This window comes from Oncorhynchus mykiss, chromosome 12, assembly GCF_013265735.2.
Source record: "Oncorhynchus mykiss isolate Arlee chromosome 12, USDA_OmykA_1.1, whole genome shotgun sequence".
In the NCBI taxonomy this organism is placed as follows: domain Eukaryota; kingdom Metazoa; phylum Chordata; class Actinopteri; order Salmoniformes; family Salmonidae; genus Oncorhynchus; species Oncorhynchus mykiss.
In genome coordinates this window covers 6879786-6886548 of record NC_048576.1, presented here as the reverse complement: position 1 = coordinate 6886548, position 6763 = coordinate 6879786, and the positions used below count along the sequence as shown (strand labels likewise).

The window sequence follows — 6763 nt, the reverse complement described above, 5'->3', positions numbered from 1 at the left end:
CTGTGATAGGCTGGATAGATCACATCATAGAGGAGAAAGAAAACAACAAGTGTGAATATCAAATCGAATCGAAGTGGTCGGCGTACACGGATGTGCAGATGTTATTGCAGCTGCGGGGGAATGCTTGTGTGTCTAACTCCAACATTACATAAAAATAAATAAAATAAATAAAAACAATAAAAACTATTTAAAAAAATATATATAATCCAGAAGAATAAACATATTAAGAATTATATATATATATATATACACATAATGGTGTGTTTTGTATGTAAACATTATTAGAGTGACCAGTGTTCAATGACTATGTACATAGGGTAGCTGTCTCTAAGGTGCAGGGTAGAGTACCGGGTGGTAGCCGGCTAGTAACAGTCTCTAAGGTGCAGGGTAGAGTACCATGCAGTAGCCAGTAGTAACAGTCTCTAAGATGCAGGGTAGAGTACCGGGTGGTAGCCGGCTAGTAACAGTCTCTAAGATGCAGGGTAGAGTACCGGGTGGAAGCCGGGGAGTAACAGGTGACTATATACAGGGTCAATACCATATTAACATTGTACAGGGATACTGGAGTGATGGAGGTAGATATGTATAGGGGGAAGGTGACTATATACAGGGTCAGTACCACATTAACAATGTACAGGGATACTGGAGTGATGGAGGTAGATATGTATAGGGGGAAGGAGACAGGGATACTGGAGTGATGGAGGTAGATGTGTATGGGGGGAAGGTGACTATATACAGGGTCAGTACCATATTAACAATGTACAGGGATACTGGAGTGATGGAGGTAGATATGTATAGGGGTAAGGAGACTATATACAGGGTCAGTGCCAAATTAACAATGTACAGGGATACTGGAGTGATGGAGGTAGATATGTATAGGGGGAAGGAGACAGGGATACTAGAGTGATGGAGGTAGATATGTATAGGGGGAAGGAGACAGGGATACTGGAGTGATGGAGGTAGATATGTATAGGGGGAAGGAGACAGGGATACTGGAGTGATGGAGGTAGATATGTATAGGGGGAAGGAGACAGGGATACTGGAGTGATGGAGGTAGATATGTATAGGGGTAAGGAGACTATATACAGGGTCAGTGCCACATGAACAATGTACAGGGATACTGGAGTGATGGAGGTAGATATGTATAGGGGGAAGGAGACAGGGATACTAGAGTGATGGAGGTAGATATGTATAGAGGGAAGGGGACAGGGATACTAGAGTGATGGAGGTAGATATGTATAGGGGGAAGGAGACAGGGATACTAGAGTGATGGAGGTAGATATGTATAGGGGGAAGGAGACAGGGATACTGGAGTGATGGAGGTAGATATGTATAGGGGGAAGGAGACAGGGATACTAGAGTGATGGAGGTATATATGTACAGGGGGAAGGAGACAGGGATACTGGAGTGATGGAGGTAGATATGTATAGGGGGAAGGGGACAGGGATACTAGAGTGATGAGGTAGATATGTATAGCGGGAAGGAGACAGGGATACTGGAGTGATGGAGGTAGATATGTATAGGGGGAAGGGGACAGGGATACTAGAGTGATGGAGGTAGATATGTATAGGGGGAAGGAGGCAGGGATACTGGAGTGATGGAGGTAGATATGTATAGGGGGAAGGAGACAGGGATACTGGAGTGATGGAGGTAGATGTGTATAGGGGGAAGGGGACAGGGATACTATGGTGATGGCAGTACAGTTGATGTCGGGGCTTTACATACACTTAGGTTGGAGTCATTAAAACTCGTTTTTCAACCACTCCACAAATTTCTTGTTAACAAACTACAGTTTTGGCAAGTCGGATATGACATCTACTTTGTTCATGGCATAATAAATGTTTCCAATAATTGTTTACAGACAGATTATTTCACTTATAATTCAGTGTATCACAATTCCAGTGGGTCAGAAGTTTAAATACACTAAGTTGACTGTGCCTTTAAACAGCTTGGAAAATTCCAGAAAATTAAGTAATGGCTTTAGAAGCTTCTGATAGGCTAATTGATCTAATTTGAGTCAATTGGAGGTGTACCTTTGGATGTATTTCAAGGCCTACCTTCAAACTCAGTGCCTCTTTGCTTGGAATCATGGGAAAATCCAAATATATCAGCCAAGACCTCAGAAAACCTGACCTCCACAAGTCCTCCACAAGTCTGGTTCATCCAATTTCCAAATGCCTGAAGGTACCACGTTCATCTGTACAAACAATAGTACGCAAGTATAAACACCATGGGACCATGCAACCGTCATACCGCTCAGGAAGGAGACGAGTTCTGTCTCCTAGAGATGAACGTACTTTGGTGCAAAAAGTGCAAATCAATCCAAGAACAACAGCAAAGGACCTTGTGAAGATGCTGGAGGAAACAGGTACAAAAGTATCTATATCCACAGTAGAACAAGTCCTATATCGACAACCTGAAAAGCCGCTCAGCAAGGAAGAAGCCACTGCTCCAAAACCGCCATAAAAAAGCCAGACTACGATTTGCAACTGCACATAGGGACAAAGATCATACTTTTTGGAGAAATGTCCTCTGGTCTGATGAAACGAAAATAGAACTGTTTGGCCACAATGACCATTCTTATGTTTGGAGGAAAAAGGGGGATGCTTGCAAGCCGAAGAACACCATCCAAACCGTGAATTACGGGGGTGGCAGCATCATGTTGTGGGGTGCTTTGCTGCAGGAGGGACTGGTGCACTTCACAAAATAGATGGCATCATAAGGGAGGAAAATTGTGTGGAAATGTTGAGGCAACATCTCAAGACATCAGTCAGGAAGTTAAAGCTTGGTCGCAAATGGGTCTTCCAAATGGACAATGACCCCAAGTATAATTCCAAAGTTGTGGAAAAATGGCTTAAGGACAACAAAGTCAAGGTATTGGAGTGGCCATCACAAAGCCCTGACCTCAATCCTATAGAAAATGTGTGGGCAGAATTGAAAAAGCGTGTGCAAGCAAGGAGGCCTACAAACCTGACTCAGTTACACCAGCTCTGTCAGGAGGAATGGGCCAAAATTCACCCAACTTATTGTGGAAAGCTTGTGGAAGGTTACGCAAAATGTTTGACCCATGTAAAAAAAAAAATTAAAGACAATGCTACCAAATACTAATTGAGTGTATGTAAACTTCTCACCCACTGGGAATGTGATGAAAGAACTTGAAGCTGAAATATATCATTCTCTCTGTTATTATTCTGACATTTCACATTCTTGAAATAAAGTGGTGATCCTAACTGACCTAAGACAAATAATTTTTACTAGGATTAAAAGTCAGAGAGAACAGCTGTCTTGGGTGTTTAGAGTCTTTAACGATTTTCCATTCACAACCAATATAGAGGTCCTGGATGGCAGCGACTGTCCGCATCACCCTCTGTAGAGCAATGCGATCGAGGGCGGTGCTATTAGCATACCAAGCAGTGATGCAGCCAGTCAAGATGCTCTCAATTGTACAGCTGTAGAAGTTTTTGAGGATTTGAGGGCCCATGCCAAATCTTTTTCAACCTCCTGAGAGGGAAGACTGTCGGGCCTTCTTCACGACCGTGCGCATGCGGACCACTTTAGGTCCTTAGTGATTTGGACACAGAGGAACTTGAAGCTCTCAACCCGCTCCACTGCAGCCCTGGTGGCTCCCCACCCCCTCTGTTTCCAGTAGTCCACGATCAGCTCCTTGGTCTTACTGACATTGAGGGAGAGGTTGTTGTTCTGGCACCACACTGCCAGGTCACTGACCAACTCCCTATAGACTGTCTCATCGTCGCCGGTGATCAGGCCTACAAATGTCATGTTGTGTTGTCTGTAAACTTGATGAAGTCATGCGTGGCCACCCAGCCATGGGTGAACAGGGAATACAGGAGGAGACTAAGCACACCTCCCCTGTGGTGCCCTGTTTTGAGGGTAAGTGTGGCGGAGAGGATGTTACCTACTCTCACCACCTAGGGTCGGCCCGTCAGTAAGTCCAGGATCCAGTTGCAGAGTGAGGAGTTTAGTCCCAGGGTCCTAAGCTTGGTTACAAACTTGGAAGGGACAATTCTGTTGAACGCTGAGCTGTGGTCAATGAACAATATTCTCTCACATAGGTATTCCTCTTATCCAGGTGGATGAGGACCATGTGAAGGGCTATTGAGATTAGCATTATCTATGGATTTCCTGTGACACCATGTCCTGTACATGTCCTGGATGGCAGGAGGTGTTTCCCCCAGTGATTCTCTTGTTCAGGTGGGATAGGGTTAGTGTGCATTGAAATGGTGATTGCATCATCGGTGGATCTAATGGGGTGGTATGCAAATTGCAGTGGGTCAGGGTGTCAGGTAAGGTGGAGGTGATATGATCCTTAACTAGCCTCTCAAAGCACTTCATGGTGACAGAAGTGAGTGCTACGGGGGCAATAGTCACTTAGTTCAGTTACCTTTTCCTTCTTTGGTACAGAAATAATGTTGGACATCTTGATGCAAGTGGGGACAACAGACTGTGATAGGTAGTGATTGAATATGTCCGTCATTATGTCCATCTTGGGATGCCGTCTGGGCCGGCAGCCTTGTGTGGGTTAACAAGCTTCAATGACCCACTCATGTCGGCCACAGAGAACGAGAGCACACAGTCCTCATAAGCGTCGGCGGCTCGATGTTGTTTTCCTCGAAACGGGTGAAGAAGGTATTTAGCTCATCCGGAAACGAGGTGTCGGTGTCCTCGACGTGGCTGGCTTTCCCTTTATAATCTGTGATTATCTGGAGTCCCTGCCGTTGAATTGCGACTCCACTTTTGTCCCTGTAGTGTTGTTTTGCCTCTTTGATTGCCTTTCAGGGGTCATGGCTGCTCTGTTTGTACACGTCCATGTTCCCAGTCACCTTGCCGTGGTTAAATGATGTGGTAGACGTTCAATTTTGCGTGAATGCTGCCATCTATCCAGAGTTTCTGGTTTGGATAAGTAGTAATCGTCACAGTAGGAACAACATCCTCCATGCACTTTCTGATAAACTCAGTCACCGAGTCGGTGCAATATGTGCAATAAAATGTTAATTAATTACTTAAAAATCATACAATGTGATTTTCTGGATTTTTGTTTTAGATTACGTCTCTCACAGTTGAAGTGTACCTATGATAAAAATTACAGACCTCTTCATGCTTTGTAAGTAGGAAAACCTGCAAAATCGGCAGTGTAACAAATACTTGTTTTCCCCACTGTATGTTGATACTTATCTCAGCGGCAGTCCGTGTGATCAAAACAATCTCGAAGCACAGGTTCCGATTGTTCAGACCAACGTTGAACAGTCATTACCACGGGAGCTTCCTGTTTAAGTTTCTGCCTATATGTGGGGAGGAGCAGAATGGAGGAGTGATCCGATTTGCTGAAGGGAGTGCGTAGCCAACCCAGAAGGGAGAGTAGCAATGACCCAGTGTCCATGTTGCGCGTGGGTCCATGTTGACATATGTTTCGGTAGCGTTTTCCTCAGATTTCCTTTGTTAAAGTCCCCAGCTACAATAAATGCCGTCTCAGGATATGCGCTTTCCAGTTTGCACATAGTCGAGTGTAGTTCCTTGAGGGTCTTCGCAGTGTTGGCTTGGGGAGGGAATATACACGACAGTGACAGTGACCGAAGAAAATGATCTCGGGTGGTAATGCGGTGGGCATTTGATTGTGAGGTATTGCAGATAGAGAGAGCAAAAGGACTTGACTTCCTGTACATTACCACAATCACACCATGAGTTGTTAATCATGAAACAAACCACTCCGCGTTTCTTTTTCCCAGAGAGTTATTTTATCTTTTACCTTGCGAAGGACGGAGAACCCCGCTGGCTGAATGGACAGGGACAATATATCCAGAGAGAGCCATGATTCCATAAAACAGAATATGTTACAGTCCCTGATGTCTCTGGAAGGAAATATTTGCCATTGAGTTTGTCTACTTTATTGTCTACTCCATTGAGTCTGACTTGGGCCCCACACCTTCTACCTCTTCTCCAGCATTGGCGTTTTTGGTGCAGCCCCCAGGATGAAAAGAGCTTCTTTGGGAAGTTCAAACAAAGGATCCATGTCAAGGAAGATACATTTCTGCTCAAATTTCTGGTGAGTGAAAACCGAATACAGCAAGACACACCTACAGTGCTCAGTGAAGCAGTAGCTGATAGATTGGGAGTAAGGACTGTGACTGAACTGGACTGGAGAGATATGGTTGGCTTCACCACAGATTACAGTCAGCCAGTCAATTATAGTCGACCTGAGCAACAAACCACCTTATCGGAAGTGAATCTGAAACACAAAACATATATTTAACCTGTATTGTAACGGTTAGGTCTATACAGTAACCACAACATTTAACAATTTATTAACAGAGTGTACTGTAGTCGGAGTAATGGTGTAATCATGTATTGTGAGGCTACTGATTATTTTTCATGACCTACATGTGAACAACTCATTAACAGCACCTGAGCCACTGGTCAGTCATGAGCAACGCATTGGAGACCCATGCTGTAAACTAGCGTTTTCATTTCTGCTTCAGTCTTAATTAACACTATGATCGTTACCAAGCATTTCACACGATGGCCCTCTGTCTCTCTGCTGAGCAGCGTGGGAGGTGAACGGCGAGCTGCGTCTATCCCACAATGTTCTGTTTCTCTCCGGCCCAGGCTTAGTTCCACTCTCAGTGCATAATGTTTGGCTCTCAGCGAACAGAGTAACACTAAGGACCCCAGAGAGCCCAGTAACACAGAGTAACACCAAGGACCCCAGAGAGCCCAGTAACACAGAGTAACACCAAGGACCCCAGAG

The 6763-nt window shown here is 44.7% G+C and overlaps 1 protein-coding gene across 1 annotated transcript in view; it reads right to left on the bottom strand.

The window, feature by feature from the left end:
- dcc (DCC netrin 1 receptor) overlaps nucleotides 1-6763 on the bottom strand; it is a 600603-nt gene that overhangs the window by 15780 nt on the left and 578060 nt on the right. The window lies entirely within an intron of this gene.